The sequence below is a fragment of the Brienomyrus brachyistius genome, chromosome 2, assembly GCF_023856365.1.
Source record: "Brienomyrus brachyistius isolate T26 chromosome 2, BBRACH_0.4, whole genome shotgun sequence".
NCBI lineage: Eukaryota > Metazoa > Chordata > Actinopteri > Osteoglossiformes > Mormyridae > Brienomyrus > Brienomyrus brachyistius.
In genome coordinates this window covers 40,269,467-40,292,916 of record NC_064534.1, presented here as the reverse complement: position 1 = coordinate 40,292,916, position 23,450 = coordinate 40,269,467, and the positions used below count along the sequence as shown (strand labels likewise).

The window sequence follows — 23,450 nt, the reverse complement described above, 5'->3', positions numbered from 1 at the left end:
AGTTTTGAAAGGAGAAGAGCAGAACTTGCTATGCCAATAATATCGAGTCTTCTGTGGCGAAGTGGTTTTTGCATAGAAAACAAAGCGGTCAGTTGAAGAGGAATAATATCAGTACTTTGTTTAAAACTGTGTGTAAAAAGCTGTCTCTTTATCATTAACAATAAGTTGGAAAAACGTGAATGGGGAGTGACAGTCTTCAAGTTTGTGAGAAGATCGCGCCCTGGTGGAATAAAGGCACGAACAGCTTACAGCACCTAGAATTACCAGGAAGTATTTAGAGTAAAACGGTGTGTAAAAGCTGCCTTTATGAATGAGAGAAAAATATATAGATATATATAAAATAGTAAAATGTAAGGGGAGTGATAGATTTAAATTAATCGTGAAGTGGAGTGCCCCCTGTATAAAGTAAAAGTGAGAAAAGCTTACAGCACCTGGTATTCCCAGGAGGTCTCCCATCCAAGTACTAACCAGACCCTACCCTGCTTAGCTTCCGAGATCAGACGAGATCGGGCGTGTTCAGGGTGGTATGGCCGTATGCGAGAGATGCTACCAAAAACAGCCCTTTTGCATTATACGCCTCTATACATGCCAGTTGGTCCCATTGGATCCTACTAATGTTTTTTTTTTTTTTTATCTGACTCACACTGCAGCCCCACCATCCAATCGGCAACGCCGGACCCACACCAAACATTCACCAAACTACTCAGCCGGCAGCCTACCACAATTATTCCATTCTTTCCGCATCCGCACACTTCCTTCTTTTTAACTCCTTTTCACTACCGCACAGGTTAATCGCCGCACGTCCCCCGCCGGCAAACATTACTCCTTTACCTACTGCATGCAGGCTTCTCTTAACGACCCTCTGTTATCAACTCCGCTAACAGCCACAAAATCTCCGCCGCACGAAGGCCACTGGTAGCTGCTGAATCACATGCTTCCCCAAAACGTCGCGCTGTCAGAACACTGGGAGCTACACACACCAACAAGTCCATACTGCAGGCTGCAGCCAGAACAATTTTTTACATTCAAACATCGACGGCCTCTTCTCTCTAAAAATTCACCAGACCGCTTCTACCACCAGCAAAGAAGTTTCCATCCCTAATTCCTCTGTGATTCCCACTAACCTAAACATTAAGCTGGCATTGAAGGGTGTGAATTACCCCGGCCAATCTGTTCTTTTAAATACAGCTTTTAGCAAGTTTTGAAAGGAGAAGAGCAGAACTTGCTATGCCAATAATATCGAGTCTTCTGTGGCGAAGTGGTTTTTGCATAGAAAACAAAGCGGTCAGTTGAAGAGGAATAATATCAGTACTTTGTTTAAAACTGTGTGTAAAAAGCTGTCTCTTTATCATTAACAATAAGTTGTAAAACGTGAATGGGGAGTGACAGTTTTCAAGTTTGTGAGAAGATCGCGCCCTGGTGGAATAAAGGCACGAACAGCTTACAGCACCTAGAATTACCAAGAAGTATTTAGAGTAAAACGGTGTGTAAAAGCTGCCTTTATGAATGAGAGAAAAATATATATATATATATATATTAAATAGTAAAATGGAAGGGGAGTGATAGATTTAAATTAAACGTGAAGTAGAGCGCCCCCTGTATAAAGTAAAAGTGAGAAAAGCTTACAGCACCTGGTATTCCCAGGAGGTCTCCCATCCAAGTACTAACCAGACCCTACCCTGCTTGGCTTCCGAGATCAGACGAGATCGGGCGTGTTCAGGTTGGTATGGCCGTAAGCGAGAGATACTACCAAAACCAGCCCTTTTGCATTACACGCCTCTATACATGCCAGTTGGTCCCATTGGATCCTACTAATGTTTTTTTTTTTTTTTATCTGACTCACACTGCAGCCCCACCATCCAATCGGCAACGCCGGACCCACACCAAACATTCACCAAACTACTCAGCTGGCAGCCTACCACAATTATTCCATTCTTTCCGCATCCGCACACTTCCTTCTTTTTAACTCCTTTTCACTACCGCACAGGTTAATCGCCGCACGTCCCCCGCCGGCAAACATTACTCCTTTGCCTACTGCATGTAGGCTTCTCTTAACGACCCTCTGTTATCAACTCCGCTAACAGCCACAAAATCTCCGCCGCACGAAGGCCACTGGTAGCTGCTGAATCACATGCTTCCCCAAAACGTCGCGCTGTCAGAACACTGGGAGCTACACACACCAACAAGTCCATACTGCAGGCTGCAGCCAGAACAATTTTTTACATTCAAACATCGACGGCCTCTTCTCTCTAAAAATTCACCAGACCGCTTCTACCACCAGCAAAGAAGTTTCCATCCCTAATTCCTCTGTGATTCCCACTAACCTAAACATTAAGCTGGCATTGAAGGGTGTGAATTACCCCGGCCAATCTGTTCTTTTAAATACAGCTTTTAGCAAGTTTTGAAAGGAGAAGAGCAGAACTTGCTATGCCAATAATATCGAGTCTTCTGTGGCGAAGTGGTTTTTGCATAGAAAACAAAGCGGTCAGTTGAAGAGGAATAATATCAGTACTTTGTTTAAAACTGTGTGTAAAAAGCTGTCTCTTTATCATTAACAATAAGTTGTAAAACGTGAATGGGGAGTGACAGTTTTCAAGTTTGTGAGAAGATCGCGCCCTGGTGGAATAAAGGCACGAACAGCTTACAGCACCTAGAATTACCAAGAAGTATTTAGAGTAAAACGGTGTGTAAAAGCTGCCTTTATGAATGAGAGAAAAATATATATATATATATATATTAAATAGTAAAATGGAAGGGGAGTGATAGATTTAAATTAAACGTGAAGTAGAGCGCCCCCTGTATAAAGTAAAAGTGAGAAAAGCTTACAGCACCTGGTATTCCCAGGAGGTCTCCCATCCAAGTACTAACCAGACCCTACCCTGCTTGGCTTCCGAGATCAGACGAGATCGGGCGTGTTCAGGTTGGTATGGCCGTAAGCGAGAGATACTACCAAAACCAGCCCTTTTGCATTACACGCCTCTATACATGCCAGTTGGTCCCATTGGATCCTACTAATGTTTTTTTTTTTTTTTATCTGACTCACACTGCAGCCCCACCATCCAATCGGCAACGCCGGACCCACACCAAACATTCACCAAACTACTCAGCTGGCAGCCTACCACAATTATTCCATTCTTTCCGCATCCGCACACTTCCTTCTTTTTAACTCCTTTTCACTACCGCACAGGTTAATCGCCGCACGTCCCCCGCCGGCAAACATTACTCCTTTGCCTACTGCATGTAGGCTTCTCTTAACGACCCTCTGTTATCAACTCCGCTAACAGCCACAAAATCTCCGCCGCACGAAGGCCACTGGTAGCTGCTGAATCACATGTTTCCCCAAAACGTCGCGCTGTCAGAACACTGGGAGCTACACACACCAACAAGTCCATACTGCAGGCTGCAGCCAGAACAATTTTTTACATTCAAACATCGACGGCCTCTTCTCTCTAAAAATTCACCAGACCGCTTCTACCACCAGCAAAGAAGTTTCCATCCCTAATTCCTCTGTGATTCCCACTAACCTAAACATTAAGCTGGCATTGAAGGGTGTGAATTACTCCGGCCAATCTGTTCTTTTAAATACAGCTTTTAGCAAGTTTTGAAAGGAGAAGAGCAGAACTTGCTATGCCAATAATATCGAGTCTTCTGTGGCGAAGTGGTGTTTGCATAGAAAACAAAGCGGTCAGTTGAAGAGGAATAATATCAGTACTTTGTTTAAAACTGTGTGTAAAAAGCTGTCTCTTTATCATTAACAATAAGTTGTAAAACGTGAATGGGGAGTGACAGTTTTCAAGTTTGTGAGAAGATCGCGCCCTGGTGGAATAAAGGCACGAACAGCTTACAGCACCTAGAATTACCAGGAAGTATTTAGAGTAAAACGGTGTGTAAAAGCTGCCTTTATGAATGAGAGAAATATATATATATATATATTAAATAGTAAAATGGAAGGGGAGTGATAGATTTAAATTAATCGTGAAGTGGAGCGCCCCCTGTATAAAGTAAAAGTGAGAAAAGCTTACAGCACCTGGTATTCCCAGGAGGTCTCCCATCCAAGTACTAACCAGACCATACCCTGCTTGGCTTCCGAGATCAGACGAGATCAGGCGTGTTCAGGTTGGTATGGCCGTAAGCGAGAGATGCTACCAAAAACAGCCCTTTTGCATTACACGCCTCTATACATGCCAGTTGGTCCCATTGGATCCTACTAATGTTTTTTTTTTTTTTTATCTGACTCACACTGCAGCCCCACCATCCAATCGGCAACGCCGGACCCACACCAAACATTCACCAAACTACTCAGCCGGCAGCCTACCACAATTATTCCATTCTTTCCGCATCCGCACACTTCCTTCTTTTTAACTCCTTTTCACTACCGCACAGGTTAATCGCCGCACGTCCCCCGCCGGCAAACATTACTCCTTTGCCTACTGCATGTAGGCTTCTCTTAACGACCCTCTGTTATCAACTCCGCTAACAGCCACAAAATCTCCGCCGCACGAAGGCCACTGGTAGCTGCTGAATCACATGTTTCCCCAAAACGTCGCGCTGTCAGAACACTGGGAGCTACACACACCAACAAGTCCATACTGCAGGCTGCAGCCAGAACAATTTTTTACATTCAAACATCGACGGCCTCTTCTCTCTAAAAATTCACCAGACCGCTTCTACCACCAGCAAAGAAGTTTCCATCCCTAATTCCTCTGTGATTCCCACTAACCTAAACATTAAGCTGGCATTGAAGGGTGTGAATTACTCCGGCCAATCTGTTCTTTTAAATACAGCTTTTAGCAAGTTTTGAAAGGAGAAGAGCAGAACTTGCTATGCCAATAATATCGAGTCTTCTGTGGCGAAGTGGTGTTTGCATAGAAAACAAAGCGGTCAGTTGAAGAGGAATAATATCAGTACTTTGTTTAAAACTGTGTGTAAAAAGCTGTCTCTTTATCATTAACAATAAGTTGTAAAACGTGAATGGGGAGTGACAGTTTTCAAGTTTGTGAGAAGATCGCGCCCTGGTGGAATAAAGGCACGAACAGCTTACAGCACCTAGAATTACCAGGAAGTATTTAGAGTAAAACGGTGTGTAAAAGCTGCCTTTATGAATGAGAGAAATATATATATATATATATTAAATAGTAAAATGGAAGGGGAGTGATAGATTTAAATTAATCGTGAAGTGGAGCGCCCCCTGTATAAAGTAAAAGTGAGAAAAGCTTACAGCACCTGGTATTCCCAGGAGGTCTCCCATCCAAGTACTAACCAGACCCTATCCTGCTTGGCTTCCGAGATCAGACGAGATCGGGCGTGTTCAGGGTGGTATGGCCGTATGCGAGAGATGCTACCAAAAACAGCCCTTTTGCATTACACGCCTCTATACATGCCAGTTAGTCCCATTGGATCCTACTCCTGTTTTTTTTTTTTTTTTATCTGACTCACACTGCAGCACCACCATCCAATCGGCAGTGCCGGAACCACACCAAACATTCAACAAACTACTCAGCCGGCAGCCTACCACAATTATTCCATTCTTTCCGCATCCGCACACTTCCTTCTCTTTAAGTCCTTTTCACTACCGCACAGGTTAATCGCCGCATGTCCCCCGCCGGCAAACATTACTCCTTTGCCTACCTCATGCAGGCTTCTCTTAACGACCCTCTGTTATCAACTCCGCTAACAGCCACAAAATCTCTGCCGCTTGAAGCCCACTGGTAGCTGTTGAATCACATGCTTCCCCAAAACGTTACGCTGTCAGAACACTGGGAGCTACACACGCCAACAAGTCCATACTGCAGGCTGCAGCCAGAACAATTTTCTACATTGAAACATCGACGGCCTCTTCTCTCTAAAAATTCACCAGACCGCTTCTACCATCAGCAAAGAAGTTTCCATCCCTAATTCCTCTGTGATTCCCACTAACCTAAACATTAATCTGGCATTGAAGGGTGTGAATTACCCCGGCCAACCTGCTCTTTTAAATACAGCTTTTAGCAAGTTTTGAAAGGAGGAGAAGAGCAGACCTTGCTATGCCAACAATATCAAGTCTTCTGTGGCGAAGTGGTTTTTGCATAGAAAACAAAGCGGTGAGTTGAAGAGGAATTATATCAGTACTTTGTTTAAAACTGTGTGTAAAAAGCTGTCTCTTTATCATTAACAATAAGTTGTAAAACGTGAATGGGGAGTGACAGTCTTCAAGTTTGTGAGAAGATCGCGCCCTGGTGGAATAAAGGCACGAACAGCTTACAGCACCTAGAATTACCAGGAAGTATTTAGAGTAAAACGGTGTGTAAAAGCTGCCTTTATGAATGAGAGAAAAATATATATATATATATAAAATAGTAAAATGGAAGGGGAGTGATAGATTTAAATTAATCGTGAAGTGGAGCGCCCCCTGTATAAAGTAAAAGTGAGAAAAGCTTACAGCACCTGGTATTCCCAGGAGGTCTCCCATCCAAGTACTAACTAGACCCTACCCTGCTTGGCTTCCGAGATCGGATGAGATCGGGCGTGTTCAGGGTGGTATGGCCATAAGCGAGAGACGTGACCAAAAACAGCCCTTTTGCATTACACGCGTCTATACATGCCAGTTAGTCCCATTGGATCCTACTCCTGGTTTTTTTTTTTTTTTTATCTGACTCACACTGCAGCACCACCATCCAATCGGCAGCGCCGGACCCACACCAAACATTCACCAAACTACTCAGCCGGCAGCCTACCACAATTATTCCATTCTTTCCGCATCCGCACACTTCCTTCTTTTTAACTCCTTTTCACTACCGCACAGGTTAATCGCCGCACGTGCCCCGCCGGCAAACATTACTCCTTTGCCTACTGCATGCAGGCTTCTCTTAACGACCCTCTGTTATCAACTCCGCTAACAGCCACAAAATCTCCGCCGCACGAAGCCCACTGGGAGCTGTTGAATCACATGCTTCCCCAAAACGTCGCGCTGTCAGAACACTGGGAGCTACACACACCAACAAGTCCATACTGCAGGCTGCAGCCAGAACAATTTTCTACATTCAAACATCGACGGCCTCTTCTCTCTAAAAATTCACCAGACCGCTTCTACCACCAGCAAAGAAGTTTCCATCCCTAATTCCTCTGTGATTCCCACTAACCTAAACATTAAGCTGGCATTGAAGGGTGTGAATTACCGGCCAATCTGTTCTTTTAAATACAGCTTTTAGCAAGTTTTGAAAGGAGAAGAGCAGAACTTGCTATGCCAATAATATCGAGTCTTCTGTGGCGAAGTGGTTTTTGCATAGAAAATAAAGCGGTCAGTTGAAGAGGAATAATATCAGTACTTTGTTTAAAACTGTGTGTAAAAAGCTGTCTCTTTATCATTAACAATAAGTTGTAAAACGTGAATGGGGAGTGACAGTCTTCAAGTTTGTGAGAAGATCGCGCCCTGGTGGAATAAAGGCACGAACAGCTTACAGCACCTAGAATTACCAGGAAGTATTTAGAGTAAAACGGTTTCTAAAAGCTGCCTTTATGAAAGAGAGAAAAAATATATATATATATAAAATAGTAAAATGGAAGGGGAGTGCTAGATTTAAATTAATCGTGAAGTGGAGCGCCCCCTGTATAAAGTAAAAGTGAGAAAAGCTTACAGCACCTGGTATTCCCAGGTGGTCTCCCATCCAAGTACTAATCAGACCCTACCCTGCTTAGCTTCCGAGATCAGATGAGATCGGGCGTGTTCAGGGTGGTATGGCCGCAAGCAAGAGACGCTACCAAAAACAGCCCTTTTGCATTACACGCCTCTATACATGCCAGTTGGTCCCATTGCATCCTACTAATGTTTTTTTTTTTTTTTTTATCTGACTCACACTGCAGCCCCACCATCCAATCGGCAGCGCCGGACCCACACCAAACATTCACCAAACTACTCAGTGTTGGAGAAAGCGTCAGGCTTTCCACTCCAACCCTGCACACAGGACCAAACTACAATACAGTATATGTTGGAGAAAGCGACAGGCTTTCCACTCCAACTCTGTACACACCATTAATCACGAGACAACACACTTAGAGTTTTACTTGCACAAGGGTAACCACACTCTCTGCATGCTAGGCTACAAAGGAATGTGTTACAAAGGGTGGTTCCCCTTGGCACCTTTATTTATAGTCAATGGGAGGCAGGGGTCTTGGAGTGAGAACAAAGAAAAGACTGTGAGAGAAGAAGAAGTTCTGGTTTTACTCAGGTGGACAACTATTTAAACACGTGCTCAGGATACGTGTAAACTAATATAATCTAAAGTATGAAGGTAAAGAAAAACAAAATAATGTATATACATATTTACACTCATTGCTGATTATACAGAAATGATAACAAATGATTAATAACAGTTTCTTCAACCTAACAGTCCCTCCTGTTTATCATGACAGTATGATCAGAAGCATCAGTATTGTACAAATTGCAAAAACACTTTCAGCACAACCGTCATTCAGATCACATCATCATCATTATTAAGAGGGCTAGACAAGGTTAGTAAATCCATTCGTTCTTCTGCAGTGTATAGCAGAAAAACAGAACTAAAAGTATGTTGTATCATGGAACGGAGGCAGGGTATAATACAAATGAAACAACAACATACAAATAATAATGTAACAAGAATGGGGAGTGAGAACTTTAGCAGTAACTGCCACCAGGACCCAGTAAGAAACCAATTCAACCATGAGGGGCCAGCATGAGGGTCTAAGGTCATGATCTTTTGAAGTTCTCGCAGACGGTCCAAGGCTGTAGTCATGTTGGGTGAGTGCACATTATCGGGAATATATGTACAGCAGGTATTATTTAAGAGCACGCACACACCACCTTGTGCAGCAGTAAGTATGTCTAAAACCATTCTATTCTGAATGACCATCTGTTTAATAGCATCTATCTCTCCATTCTGTTGCTCATTTATTATGATGGAGTTATTTATGAACAGCCCCAAACGATAATCAATAGTTTCTAATCGTAACGTATTCTTTGCTGTTCCTACCCAGGGAAAAAGAGACATTAATACTTTCTGGTCTGTAGACCAATGTTTGAACTCCTGGGGAACATCTGAACCCCAGACACTGTCATGAGGACGGAGAGAAGCTGTAGTTATGATGGACCGGCGCCTGCGGTTCGCTGGTGTAGACGACAGTGACACCAGGAAAGTATGGTCTGACACAAAGATTGGAGCGCACACACCATACCAGTTATAGGGCAAAACGAAATATGCGCGGGGTCCACATAACCAAGCTACTCCTTGCACCCAGTAGGTGCCATTACTAAATCCACTTATGTTTACCGGGGCACCTTCTCCGTGTACTAGTATTTGGGCACAGTTGGTGGTGTTCCCCATATGGTGGGTGCCGTTCATTTGGTCATAACACATTGAGTGATTAAATGTTTTAGGGTCCATGTTCAGGTGGACAGATAAAGGTAAGGATATATTTGACACTTTTATAGCAAAATCGATCCAAAACTGCTGTGCACATACGCCATTATCCAAACCAGCAGTATATGGATCTGTGTCATTTATTTTTATATTATCATGCTGATAGCCTACACCTGCAAAAGAGGCAGCACACTTTGCTTGTGACTTATTCATAGGTTTCCCATATATAGTTAATCCATCGGCATGAGATGGCATGTGGGTACAGACATAACAATTAGTTAAATTGTCTTTCTTTGCTGAATCATAAACATAACAGTACCAGTAATTTTGTAGGAAAGGATGGGTCTCATTTGTGGAGATAGGTCTCAGGTGAGAACCATCATGTGTCCATCTAGGTGGGCGAAACACCTGCTCTGGTGAGTGCAGAAGCAGACCAACAATTCCCATAAAGAGAATTACACCGAGAGTTACCTTACCACATCCCCACCCAATCAGAGCCATTCTAAATGGAGTGCAGATCAGCTGTTTTCTTCACCGGGTTGAGACGTCAGTATCCTATTGATTGCTGCGCCTTTGTAGCGGACTTCCACTGCTACTCCGAAGGTACAGAGGTCTCTGATACGGGCTTGATGGGCTTACAGTGACTCTTATGTATCCAGGAAGGTCGCTCTGCTATTTTCACCGCTGTTGGTGTTGTGAGCAGGACTTGATAGGGTCCGTCCCACCGGGGTGTGCTCCAATCCTTTCGCAACAGGACCTTGACCAGGATCCAATCTCCTGGCTGCAGATTATCCTGTTGAACAGAAACAGAATTTACTGGCAGACTACTGGGGTTATGTTTTTGTTGTGATGATAATAGCTTACGCATCCAATCGGCTAACGTATTTTCTCTGTCTGCTTTTCCTATATCACTCATTTCGGTTGCTAAGGGAAACGGTCTACCATACACTATTTCAAATGGTGTCAATCCTGCAGGAGTGGGAGTTATTCTCATCCATAATTTTACTAGAGACAAACATTCTGGCCACGGTCTTTTTGTCTCTTCCACTGTCTTTCTGAGTCTTGTTTTAATGGTGCCGTTGGTCCTTTCCACTAAGCCTGCGCTCTGGGGGTGATAAGCGCAATGATTTTTGATCGTAAACCCGAGTGCTTGTGAGCAAAGGGACATGGTTTGATTCACAAAATGAGTCCCATTGTCCGATCTTATAATATGAGGTATGCCATAGGTAGGGAAATAATGGCCTACCAAACATTTTGCAACGGTCATTGCATCACAGTGTTTTACAGGGTATATTTCTACCCACTTAGAAAAGGTGTCTATAATGACTAGACAGTACTTCTTCCCTTGTGACTAAGATAATTCAATGAAATCCATATGTACAATTTGAAATGGATATTCAGCTGCGGGAAACTGGCCACGTTTTGGCCTTATGTTGCCTTGTGCATTGTGTTTACAGCAAATTAAGCACGCTCGACAAAATTGTTTTGCATAATCAGAAAAATTTATAGTATAAAAGTATTGTTGGATAATATGTACCATCCCTCCTGTTGAGACATGGGTGTGTCCATGGCTCACTAAGGCAGCTGTCTTGTATAAATTTTTTGGTAGGATGGGCTTGTCATTCATATAATAAGTTTTCCCTTGTTGTATTGCTCCTCTCTTAATCCAGCTCTGTATTTCTGTTTTAGGTGCATGAGTCTGTGCATCACATAGTACATCACTATCTATCAACAAGACATCTGTAACATTTAAGGCAGGTTGTTTTTGTGCAGCACTTTTTGCCGTCATGTCCGCAAAACTGTTTCCTTTAGCTATTGCGGAAGCATCAGTTTGGTGTGCCTTACATTTGCATATCGCAAGGCAATATGGTAATTGCACAACATCTAACAACCTGAGTAATAGGTTCGTATGAGTTAAAGATGTTCCTTGCGATGTCTTGAATCCTCTATTTTTCCACACTCTTGCATGGTGATGAACAGCTCCAAACACATATTGACTATCAGTGTATATTGTAAGTGGCTTGTTTTTGAAGAGCTCGCATGCCCTAATTACAGCATAGAGTTCAGCCACTTGTGCTGAACAAGCAGGGGGAAGTGCATTGGCCTCCAACACTTCAGTAGATGTAACTACAGCATATCCGACCTTGTTCTTCCCCATGTCATTTTTTGATGCTGATCCATCTACAAAAACAACCGTTGAATCTGGTATTGGGGTCTGTAAAATATCTGCTCTTGGTTTGGTTTGTTCTTCCACAACTGCTTTGCACGAATGTGGCTCTCCATCTTCCGCTGTCGGAAGAAGGGTGCTAGGGTTGAGAGGACCACATCGCTGTATTGTGATGTTTGACTGTGAAAGCAGGAGTGAGACTAGGGTCAGATGTCTAACATGTGTGAGGAATGGCAGTGGCGTCTGCAGTAAAACTAAAGAAACTGAATGTGGCACCTTCAAAGTGAGTGGGTGACACAACACTAATTCTGCTGATAATTTCACTGCTTCTGCAGCAGCTGCACATGCCTGCAAACACTGCGGAAAACCAGCTGCCACTGCATCTAATCGTTTAGAATAGAACGCTAATGGCCTCTCTTTTGCGCCGAATGGCTGTGTTAATACTGCCTTCATATACCCTTGATTTGCATCAACACATAGGGTAAATGGTTGTTGATAATCTGGCAGAGCAAGTGTCACATTAGTTTGTAACATCATTTTTAGATTTGTGAATGCCAATTCTCCTTCTTTTGTCCACTGAATTTTATCTTTCAGTGCCATGTCCTTCCCATAAATCAGGGTTTGTAAAGGTTGAACGAGTGCAGCATAATCAGGTAACCATTCCCTGCAATAATTGCAAAGTCCTAAGAAGGACATCATTTGCTGTTTAGTCTTTGGCTTTGGTGCCTCTTGTATTGCCTGTTTTCTAGTTTCTAATAACGATCGACCTTTTTGGGAGAGTTTATGTCCAAGATATATAACTTCCTCTCTGCAATACTGTAATTTTTGTTTTGATGCCTTATGTCCTGTATCATACAAATGCTGTAACACTAACAGTGTGGCTTCTTTGCAATGCTGTTTTGTATCTGAAGCAATTAATATATCATCTACATACAATAGCACTTGACTATGGGACGGTATTTTACAGGAACTCATTGAATACCGTAGTGCCATTGTATATATACATGTGGACTTTCTGAAAACCCTTGAGGGAGTCTAGTGTATGTGTATTTATGTCCTTTATAAGTGAAACCAAATAAGTGTTGTGAATCAGGATGTAGTGGTACTGAGAAAAAGGCATTACTCAGATCCACTACTGAAAAATACTTCTTGTCAGGGGACAAGGAATTTAACAAAAGGTGTGGATTAGGCACATCTGGTGCAGCATGTTGTACTATTTCATTTACTGGTCTTAAATCCTGCACCATGCGCCATTTCCCTGTATGTCCCTTCTGGACGGGGAAGATAGGAGTATTGCAAGTGGCCTCAGGAGCCTCTCGCAATATTCCTGATGCCAACATATCCTGCACTACAGGGGCTATACCTTTCTCTGCTTCAGGTTTTAACGGGTATTGTCTAACTACCGGACGGTGTTCTGATTTCACAATTACTTTGTAAGGTGGAAACCCCTTTACCAGTCCTACATCAGTGGGGGAGGACGACCACAACCCTTCCGGGAGGCGATCTAGATCTGGACATGATCCCTCCTCCAGGGTTGGAAAAATTTGTCAGGTTGGGTCCTGCAAGTGTGTGGTGAGAGTGGTTTGAACTCTCCATCCCAAAGGAAACCGCCACACATTGTGTTTTTTGTCATAGCTCCAAAAGGAGCCAGGTACGGGTTGGTAGTCATTGTAACTGTGCATGGAATCTCGTAAGAACATCTCTACATCCTTCCACTGCATCTGAGGTGGTTTTGATAGAGATACGTGTGGTGTTCCCCCTCTGAACACAGCCTGTTGTTTATTAGATAAGATGACTGAAGCAGCAGAAAAGCCAGTAGTGGAGTTAACATATATATGTTGTAAGGTGATACAAGTGTCTTGAAGGGCATGAAACGTTTTGTCATAGGCATAATCTGGTCCTGGGGTGCCTTTGTACCACATAGTGACGTGTAAGGCATCGTCAGGCATGAACTGGGTTTGTTTAGGGGACTGCTTTTCTCTAGTTTTTCTCAATATTTCACGTGTCTGTGCTGTCCCCCCCAGATCTAGGGACCAATAATACTGTGGAGCTGACATGCCATGTATCACGAAAGTTTGCTTTTCTACTATAGCCTTCATGCCAGTGGGTGTTGCAATCACACTAATACCCATTTGTATCATAAGATCCCTTCCTAACAGATTGACTGGACATGAAGGGCTTATTAGCACTTGGGCGTGACATTCTAACTCTGTTTCCTCATCTTTTATGCTAACTGGATTTGTCAATTGATGACTTTTGGCTTGGCCTCCTGCAGTTCGGATATTTATGGAGGACGAGGAAAAGGTGACCCTTGGAGGGCTAGTGGTTAACACTGTTCTACAGGCTCCTGTATCACATAGGCACTCATATATTTTCCCATTTATAATAAGCCTTCGTTTTGGTAGTTCTTCAAGTTGTTTTAGTGCTAGCAGTTGGCAAACTGCTTGCAAATCTATCTCTTCTGTCTCATCCTGTTTTTGCAGCTTATCTGGCTCTTTTGATAGTTCACAGGCTAATTGTCATTGATTCTCTGTGGAATTTGGGTTGTTTATAAACTTGGTTCTACATTGCCTAGCTAAGTGCCCAAGTTTTCCGCATGTCCAGCAAGTGTTATCTTGCTGTAATAAATTTCGCTGATTGCTCCTAAAAGCACCTCTCCCCCTTCCTCGACCTCGTGACCTTCCTCTGAACCCTCCCCTCCCCGGAGGATTCATATGTATTATTGCAACAGTATCATTAGCAGCAAACACTGCGTCTGATTTCTGTTTTTGTGCTGTATGGGCGTGTTGGGCATATTCTAGGGCTTGCTGCACTGAACCAGTATTCTGATGTACCCAATGTTTATCTATGTATCTCTTCAGTTCAGGTTTTAGCCCTGTGATGAACGCACGTTTTAACTGTTGCTGATAAACTCCTCCATTTTCCTCATTATGAGGAATTCCTGAATTCCCTCTAAACACCACTCTCATCCTATCCATAAAATCCTCTGGCTCTTCTCCATCTTTTTGCTTGCATTGTGCAATTCTGCCATAATCTGCTCGTCTCATAAACACTGTCTCTATCCTTCCATGTAATTGCTGCATACTCTGTTGCAGAGCTTGTGAATTATGTGCAAGTGGTTGATTGTCTGGTCCATGACCAGTAAAGTCTCCTGCTACTCTTCCCCATTTATGATTGAACAGCTGTCTTAAACATTGGAACATTTCTCTACCATTCAGGTGGAAACTGCTCTGTAGTTCCAATATTGCTGTCCAAAATTCTGGTACCCCTTCATCAACAGGAGGTATTCCCTTTAATGCTGCCGTTCTATCTTCAGCTGTCCATGGTCTATAGACTAACATTGTTTCAGGTCCTCCATCTGGCTCTCTATTAGGGTTTGCCACCTCCACTAGGGGGCATTGTAATTCTATTTCTTCCTCTTCACTATCAATATCAATGCCTTCATTTCGCGGATGCCATCGAACCTTAGCAGTAGCTAGATCGCGCACAGGGTATAACGTAGGATCTCTACTCCTAGTTATAATGGGGGAAGAAGGAAGAGCTGATGGCTTCTTTGGTATTGTGCCCATAGCTGATGGTTGTTTTATTTCCCTTCTATCTACGGGTTGCATGGGGGCAGGCAATAGTGGCGGTGCTGGTGGTCTATTTTCTCTATGTTTTATTTTGGCCACCGTCTCATCATCTAAAGTGACTAGAGCGGCTGCAGTTAATTTATCCTTTCTATCATCCTTTTTCTGCTTTCTACGTACATCTCTTAACTTACTTTGTTCCAACCAATTATCTGAATACTTATATTCTTTTTTCCTTTTCTCCAATTTTCCTTTCTTCAAGGTTTGTAACATTTCTAGTCTTAAATTTCCTTGTAATTTTAAGATATCTGGAGTGTGGAGTTTCCCTTCAAACCCATGTTTTTTTCTCCACCTCTGATTACTTATTTGTCCTGAACCTGGTTTATATCCTTCCATAAACTTCTCATCTCCCTCTAGTTCAATCCTCTTACTCTGATTCTTTCCCATTTTTTTTCTTTCCCGTCTCCGCACTACACAGGTCCTGGGTGGAATTTCACTGGTACGAGATATATGGGAGGACACCAATACGGCCTTCTACTGCACGCTGTTCGTGCAGCGGTATCGGTTTTCAGGGATGAAACCCGTTCTTGATCCTTCAATCACCAGTACTTCTTTCCCACCAGGCAAAATAAGAAATGGACTGACCAAAGCAACTCTAAGCCTCTATAATAGTCTTAGTCCAGTCATTCACACAATACATGCATGTTCATATTTCGCTTAATTACGGCTAAGCCTAACCCCTTTTCTGCTTAATTACGGCTAAGCCTAACCCCTTTTCTGCTTAATTACGGCTAAGCCTAACCCACGTCAATTGACCCGGTTATTTAGCTGAATAACCTTTGTTGTCTCACCTGTCCTGTGTGCCTGTGTTCCGCCACCGAGGTCCGTCAGACATCACCAGACGTCGAGCGCAGTTCTAACCACCGGCCTGATGACGAATTCACGTCACAGGTCTTTCTTGCACCCGTCTCCGAGTGGCTGTCGACAGACTTCGGTGTCGCTCCTCTCGGTGCGCTGGCGATGTCGTCAGGTGTCCTCGGATCCGGCTCGAAGGACCAAATAATATGTTGGAGAAAGCGTCAGGCTTTCCACTCCAACCCTGCACACAGGACCAAACTACAATACAGTATATGTTGGAGAAAGCGACAGGCTTTCCACTCCAACTCTGTACACACCATTAATTACGAGACAACACACTTAGAGTTTTACTTGCACAAGGGTAACCACACTCTCTGCATGCTAGGCTACAAAGGAATGTGTTACAAAGGGTGGTTCCCCTTGGCATCTTTATTTATAGTCAATGGGGGGCAGGGGTCTTGGAGTGAGAACAAAGAAAAGACTGTGAGAGAAGAAGAAGTTCTGGTTTTACTCAGGTGGACAACTATTTAAACACGTGCTCAGGATACGTGTAAACTAATATAATCTAAAGTATGAAGGTAAAGAAAAACAAAATAATGTATATACATATTTACACTCATTGCTGATTATACAGAAATGATAACAAATGATTACTAACAGTTTCTTCAACCTAACACTCAGCCAGCAGCCTACCACAATTATTCCATTCTTTCCGCATCCGCACACTTCCTTCTTTTTAACTCCTTTTCACTACCGCACAGGTTAATCGCCGCACGTCCCCCGCCGGCAAACATTACTCCTTTGCCTACTGCATGCAGGCTTCTCTTAACGACCCTCTGTTATCAACTCCGCTAACAGCCACAAAATCTCCGCCGCACGAAGCCCACTGGTAGCTGCTGAATCACATGCTTCCCCAAAACGTCACGCTGTCAGAACACTGGGAGCTACACACACCAACAAGTCCATACTGCAGGCTGCAGCCAGAACAATTTTCTACATTCAAACATCGACGGCCTCTTCTCTCTAAAAATTCACCGGACCGCTTCTACCACCAGCAAAGAAGTTTCCATCCCTAATTCCTCTGTGATTCCCACTAACCTAAACATTAAGCTGGCATTGAAGGGTGTGAATTACCCCGGCCAATCTGTTCTTTTAAATACAGCTTTTAGCAAGTTTTGAAAGGAGAAGAGCAGAACTTGCTATGCCAATAATATCGAGTCTTCTGTGGCGAAGTGGTTTTTGCATAGAAAACAAAGCGGTCAGTTGAAGAGGAATAATATCAGTACTTTGTTTAAAACTGTGTGTAAAAAGCTGTCTCTTTATCATTAACAATAAGTTGTAAAACGTGAATGGGGAGTGACAGTCTTCAAGTTTGTGAGAAGATCGCGCCCTGGTGGAATAAAGGCACGAACAGCTTACAGCACCTAGAATTACCAGGAAGTATTTAGAGTAAAACGGTTTCTAAAAGCTGCCTTTATGAAAGAGAGAAAAAATATATATATATAAAATAGTAAAATGGAAGGGGAGTGCTAGATTTAAATTAATCGTGAAGTGGAGCGCCCCCTGTATAAAGTAAAAGTGAGAAAAGCTTACAGCACCTGGTATTCCCAGGTGGTCTCCCATCCAAGTACTAACCAGTCCCTACACTGCTTAGTTTCCAAGATCAGATGAGATCGGGCGTGTTCAGGGTGGTATGGCCATAAGCGAGAGACGCTACCAAAAACAGCCCTTTTGCATTACACGCCTCTATACATGCCAGTTGGTCCCATTGGATCCTACTCCTGGTTTTTTTTTTTTTTTTTTATGTGACTCACACTGCAGCCCCACCATCCAATCGGCAACGCCGGACCCACACCAAACATTCACCAAACTACTCAGCCGGCAGCCTACCACAATTATTCCATTCTTTCCGCATCCGCACACTTCCTTCTTTTTAACTCCTTTTCACTACCGCACAGGTTAATCGCCGCACGTCCCCCGCCGGCAAACATTACTCCTTTGCCTACTGCATGCAGGCTTCTCTTAACGACCCTCTGTTATCAACTCCGCTAACAGCCACAAAATCTCCGCCGCACGAAGCCCACTGGTAGCTGCTGAATCACATGCTTCCCCAAAACGTCGCGCTGTCAGAACACTGGGAGCTACACACACGAACAAGTCCATACTGCAGGCTGCAGCCAGAACAATTTTCTACATTCAAACATCGACGGCCTCTTCTCTCTAAAAATTCACCAGACCGCTTCTACCACCAGCAAAGAAGTTTCCATCCCTAATTCCTCTGTGATTCCCACTAACCTAAACATTAATCTGGCATTGAAGGGTGTGAATTACCCCGGCCAATCTGTTCTTTTAAATACAGCTTTTAGCAAGTTTTGAAAGGAGAAGAGCAGAACTTGCTATGCCAATAATATCGAGTCTTCTGTGGCGAAGTGGTTTTTGCATAGAAAACAAAGCGGTCAGTTGAAGAGGAATAATATCAGTACTTTGTTTAAAACTGTGTGTAAAAAGCTGTCTCTTTATCATTAACAATAAGTTGTAAAACGTGAATGGGGAGTGACAGTCTTCAAGTTTGTGAGAAGATCGCGCCCTGGTGGAATAAAGGCACGAACAGCTTACAGCACCTAGAATTACCAGGAAGTATTTAGAGTAAAATGGTGTGTAAAAGCTGCCTTTATGAATGAGAGAAAAATATATAGATATATATAAAATAGTAAAATGGAAGGGGAGTGATAGATTTAAATTAATCGTGAAGTGGAGCGCCCCCTGTATAAAGTAAAAGTAAGAAAAGCTTACAGCACCTGGTATTCCCAGGAGGTCTCCCATCCAAGTACTGACCAGACCCTACGCTGCTTAGCTCCCGAGATCAGACGAGATCGGGCGTGTTCAGGGTGGTATGGCCATAAGCGAGAGACGCTACCAAAAACAGCCCTTTTGCATTACACGCCTCTATACATGCCAGTTGGTCCCATTGGATCCTACTCCTGGTTTTTTTTTTTTTTTTTATGTGACTCACACTGCAGCCCCACCATCCAATCGGCAACGCCGGACCCACACCAAACATTCACCAAACTACTCAGCCGGCAGCCTACCACAATTATTCCATTCTTTCCGCATCCGCACACTTCCTTCTTTTTAACTCCTTTTCACTACCGCACAGGTTAATCGCCGCACGTCCCCCGCCGGCAAACATTACTCCTTTGCCTACTGCATGCAGGCTTCTATTAACGACCCTCTGTTATCAACTCCGCTAACAGCCACAAAATCTCCGCCGCACCAAGCCCACTGGTAGCTGCTGAATCAGATGCTTCCCCAAAACATCGCGCTGTCAGAACACTGGGAGCTACACACACCAACAAGTCCATACTGCAGGCTGCAGCCAGAACAATTTTCTGCATTCAAACATCGACGGCCTCTTCTCTCTAAAAATTCACCAGACCGCTTCTACCACCAGCAAAGAAGTTTCCATCCCTAATTCCTCTGTGATTCCCACTAACCTAAACATTAAGCTGGCATTGAAGGGTGTGAATTACCCCGGCCAATCTGTTCTTTTAAATACAGCTTTTAGCAAGTTTTGAAAGGAGAAGAGCAGAACTTGCTATGCCAATAATATCGAGTCTTCTGTGGCGAAGTGGTTTTTGCATAGAAAACAAAGCGGTCAGTTGAAGAGGAATAATATCAGTACTTTGTTTAAAACTGTGTGTAAAAAGCTGTCTCTTTATCATTAACAATAAGTTGTAAAACGTGAATGGGGAGTGACAGTCTTCAAGTTTGTGAGAAGATCGCGCCCTGGTGGAATAAAGGCACGAACAGCTTACAGCACCTAGAATTACCAGGCAGTATTTAGAGTAAAACGTGTGTAAAAGCTGCCTTTATGAATGAGAGAAAAAAATATATATATATAAATTAGTAAAATGGAAGGGGAGTGATAGATTTAAATTAATCGTGAAGTGGAGCGCCCCCTGTATAAAGTAAAAGTGAGAAAAGCTTACAGCACCTGGTATTCCCAGGAGGTCTCCCATCCAAGTACTGACCAGACCCTACCCTGCTTGGCTTCCGAGATCGGATGAGATCGGGCGTGTTTAGGGTGGTATGGCCGTAAGCGAGAGATGCTACCAAAAACAGCCCTTTTGCGTTACACGCCTCTATACATGCCAGTTGGTCCCATTGGATCCTACTAATGTTCTTTTTTTTTTTTTTATCTGACTCACACTACAGCCCCACCATCCAATCGGCAGCGCCGGACCCACACCAAACATTCACCAAACTACTCAGCCGGCAGCCTACCACAATTATTCCATTCTTTCCGCATCCGCACACTTCCTTCTTTTTAACTCCTTTTCACTACCGCACAGGTTAATCGCCGCACGTCCCCCGCCGGCAAACATTACTCCTTTGCCTACTGCATGCAGGCTTCTCTTAACGACTGTTGTGTTCACTGACTGTAATTACAACCTCAGAACATTAGGTGGCAGTGTTAAAAGGCAGAGACCGTAGGATGAGAGAAGAGAGAGAAGAAGAAGTGTGAATAAGAGTGAGACGTATACGACATGCTTGCTCCTGTGCTACCTTGATGATTTCTATGTAATGTTTTGTTAAGTAAACAGCATTTTGTTCTAACGCATTCGTATATGCTCCGGCCTGCTTATTCGAGCGCCTTACTACATTTCTGGCAACACTACATTTTTGGCGACGAGTTTTGTGTTTTCACCTCTTCTTTTTTTGCTGACTCACCATGGCTGGAAACGTGCCTGCACCTCCGATGTTTTTGCCGTGTCCGGGAGAGCCCCCGATACCTTTCGACATGTGGCTGCGGATTTTCAAGAACTACCTACTGGTAATTAATGCAACGGGAAATGCTTGGCCTGAAGCGCGCAGGAGAGCTACGCTACTCCACTGTCTCGGAACCGAGGGACAACGGACTTTCTACTCGCTACCAGATACGGGTGACTCCTTTGACTCTGCTGTCACTGCTTTAGAGAAACATTATACACCTAAAGTAAACGTTGTTGTGGAACGACATACCTTCAGACAGCGAAAACAAGCACCTCATGAGACTATTATACAGTATGCGGCCGTATTGCGTGATCTCGCTTCAAAATGTGGATTTGATGATAAAACCGATGAGATGATCCGTGATCAGCTGATTGAACATGTGAATAACTCAAACATAAGAGAGAGGCTCCTGCTCGAATCGGATCTGACACTGGACAAAACCTTAACACTTGCATCACAAGTAGAATCTGCTATTCAACAAGCTAAAACTATAACAGGAAACGACAGTGTCCCAGTGCAAGCTGTACAACCCCGTTCACAATTCACTAAAAAGAAATACACACAGCACATTCATCCTAATAAGCCATTCAATGCCTCCACTACATCTTCCCGCAGCTGTTTCAGGTGTGGTTCTAACACACATCTGGCTAATTCTTCTCAGTGTCCTGCAGCCAAAGCAACTTGCAAGTCTTGCCATAAAGTTGGACATTTTGCTCGTGTTTGCCGCTCATCCAAGACAAGTGATGTACGTGAGATTCAGCTACCTAAACTGACTGTGCTATACTTAAACAACACTTGCCATGCACCACATACACTCACATGCAAAATCAATATCAGTACTCCTGCTTCTCTTACCAAAGAGCATGAAATGGTTGTTGACACAGGATCAGCAGTATCTATTTTGCCACACCACATCTATGTTCAGTATTTCAATGACACACCACTGCTTCCACCAGTTAGTCAGTTAGTGACTTACACAAGGAAGAGAATTCCTGTGCTTGGTTGCCTACAAGTCAAAGTGAGTAGAGGAGTTCTCACTGCCCCAGTTACATTTTACGTGGTGAAGAAGGGCACTTCTCTTTTAGGAAGAGATCTCATGAAAGCCTTAAGCATCTGCATTGAAGGTAACACTATCCTTCCTCCCGTGTTTACCACAAACTCTGCATCTGCTCCCTGTATCCCTACTGCTCCTGCTGTTAGCTGTGTGACTGTTTCAACCGCTTCCTGTATCCCTACTACTCCAGACATTGGTTGTGCACAAAACTTTGTGCATAAGGTGAAAATTGACCCCACTGTTAAACCAGTACGCCAGAAATTACGACGCCTGCCTTTTGCTGTAAGAGCTTCTGTCTCAGCTGAACTTGACCGCTTGCTGAAAGCTGGTGTGATTGAGAACATTGATGCATCACCTTGGGTTTCGCCTATTGTAGTTACAGGACGGAAAACTGGTGGAATACGAATGTGCACAGATCTCCGTGAACCAAACAAGGCTGTGGTCACAGATTGCTACCCTCTACCTCATGTGGATGAACTGCTTGCAAATTTACAAGGTGCAAAGCTGTTTTCTACAATCGATCTGGCTAATGCATACTACCAGTTGCCTCTTCATGAAGATAGCAGAGACCTTACAGCATTCATCACACACGATGGTCTGTTCCGATTCTGCAGAGTTCCTTATGGCCTCGCATCAGCCCCCTCAGCCTTCCAGAAAATGATGGCTGACATTCTCAACGGTCTTCCAGGTGTTCAAAATTATTTGGATGACCTTATTGTCTATGGCAACTCCCCTGTTGAGCATGACCAGAACCTCAACGCTGTCCTCCAAAAGCTGAAGGAGGCTGGATTGGTTCTCAATGAGAACAAATGTCACTTCAGGAAAACCTCCCTACGCTTCCTAGGTCATGTCATTACTGTAGATGGCATTCTTCCTGACCAAGAACACATTAATGCTGTCCTGAAAGCCCCTCCTCCATCTGACGCTGTTGCCCTGAGATCGTTTCTGGGCCTAGTGTCCTGGTATTCAAAGTTTCTGCCTAACTTTGCGACGGTTGTGGCTCCTATGCGTGCCTGTGTCAGTGAAAAAGACACATTTACATGGTCTCCTGCAGCACAAAGCAGCTTTGAGGAAGTTAAGCAACTTCTTGTGAACAGTCCTGCGCTTGCTCTTTTTAACCCTTCTCTACGACCGGTAATTTCCACAGATGCAAGTGACTATGGACTTGGAGCTGTCTTTGCACAAGTACAGCCTGATGGCACAGAGAAGCCTGTGGCTTTCGCTTCCCGCACACTGACTGAAACGGAGAGGAAATACTCGACTGTTGAAAAAGAAGCACTTGCTTGTGTGTGGGCTACAGAAAAATGGAGAACATACCTGTGGGGACGTCGTTTTACTCTCCGCACAGATCATCAGGCATTGACAACACTGCTCAGCACAAAGGGAATCGGTCGGGCTGGTATGCGGGTTGCCCGCTGGTCTGCACGCCTGCTCTGTTTTGACTATGATGTTGTCTATCGACCAGGCTCCCAGAACTATACGGCTGATTGTCTCTCGCGCCTTCCCCTGCCTGCGCCTCCTGACTCTATTTCAGATTCAGAACCCGAGATGGTGGCACATATTTCTGCTGTCCTAAGCTCCCTTCCGGTGGTTGACTTCAACTCTGCTTGTTCTACTTGTCCTGAACTGTCAGCTCTGCGCTCACAAATTGAAAG

The 23,450-nt window shown here is 43.8% G+C and overlaps 10 non-coding genes across 10 annotated transcripts; all 10 read right to left on the bottom strand.

The window, feature by feature from the left end:
* Positions 1-419: 419 nt before the first annotated feature.
* Positions 420-538, bottom strand: LOC125733360 (5S ribosomal RNA). The gene has a single exon (XR_007392705.1). It is a non-coding gene; the product is annotated as a 5S ribosomal RNA (ribosomal RNA).
* Positions 539-1,619: 1,081 nt separating this feature from the next.
* Positions 1,620-1,738, bottom strand: LOC125734763 (5S ribosomal RNA). The gene has a single exon (XR_007394066.1). It is a non-coding gene; the product is annotated as a 5S ribosomal RNA (ribosomal RNA).
* Positions 1,739-2,819: 1,081 nt separating this feature from the next.
* Positions 2,820-2,938, bottom strand: LOC125734762 (5S ribosomal RNA). The gene has a single exon (XR_007394065.1). It is a non-coding gene; the product is annotated as a 5S ribosomal RNA (ribosomal RNA).
* A 1,077-nt stretch (positions 2,939-4,015) lies between these two features.
* On the bottom strand, positions 4,016-4,134 carry LOC125730779 (5S ribosomal RNA). Its single transcript, XR_007391070.1, has one exon. It is a non-coding gene; the product is annotated as a 5S ribosomal RNA (ribosomal RNA).
* A 1,077-nt stretch (positions 4,135-5,211) lies between these two features.
* On the bottom strand, positions 5,212-5,330 carry LOC125736064 (5S ribosomal RNA). The gene has a single exon (XR_007395347.1). It is a non-coding gene; the product is annotated as a 5S ribosomal RNA (ribosomal RNA).
* Positions 5,331-6,411: 1,081 nt separating this feature from the next.
* LOC125734347 (5S ribosomal RNA) lies at positions 6,412-6,530 on the bottom strand. The gene has a single exon (XR_007393663.1). It is a non-coding gene; the product is annotated as a 5S ribosomal RNA (ribosomal RNA).
* A 1,076-nt stretch (positions 6,531-7,606) lies between these two features.
* On the bottom strand, positions 7,607-7,725 carry LOC125732356 (5S ribosomal RNA). The gene has a single exon (XR_007391737.1). It is a non-coding gene; the product is annotated as a 5S ribosomal RNA (ribosomal RNA).
* Positions 7,726-17,554: 9,829 nt separating this feature from the next.
* LOC125730997 (5S ribosomal RNA) lies at positions 17,555-17,673 on the bottom strand. Its single transcript, XR_007391289.1, has one exon. It is a non-coding gene; the product is annotated as a 5S ribosomal RNA (ribosomal RNA).
* A 1,081-nt stretch (positions 17,674-18,754) lies between these two features.
* LOC125736523 (5S ribosomal RNA) lies at positions 18,755-18,873 on the bottom strand. Its single transcript, XR_007395801.1, has one exon. It is a non-coding gene; the product is annotated as a 5S ribosomal RNA (ribosomal RNA).
* A 1,077-nt stretch (positions 18,874-19,950) lies between these two features.
* On the bottom strand, positions 19,951-20,069 carry LOC125734409 (5S ribosomal RNA). Its single transcript, XR_007393722.1, has one exon. It is a non-coding gene; the product is annotated as a 5S ribosomal RNA (ribosomal RNA).
* Positions 20,070-23,450: the final 3,381 nt, after the last annotated feature.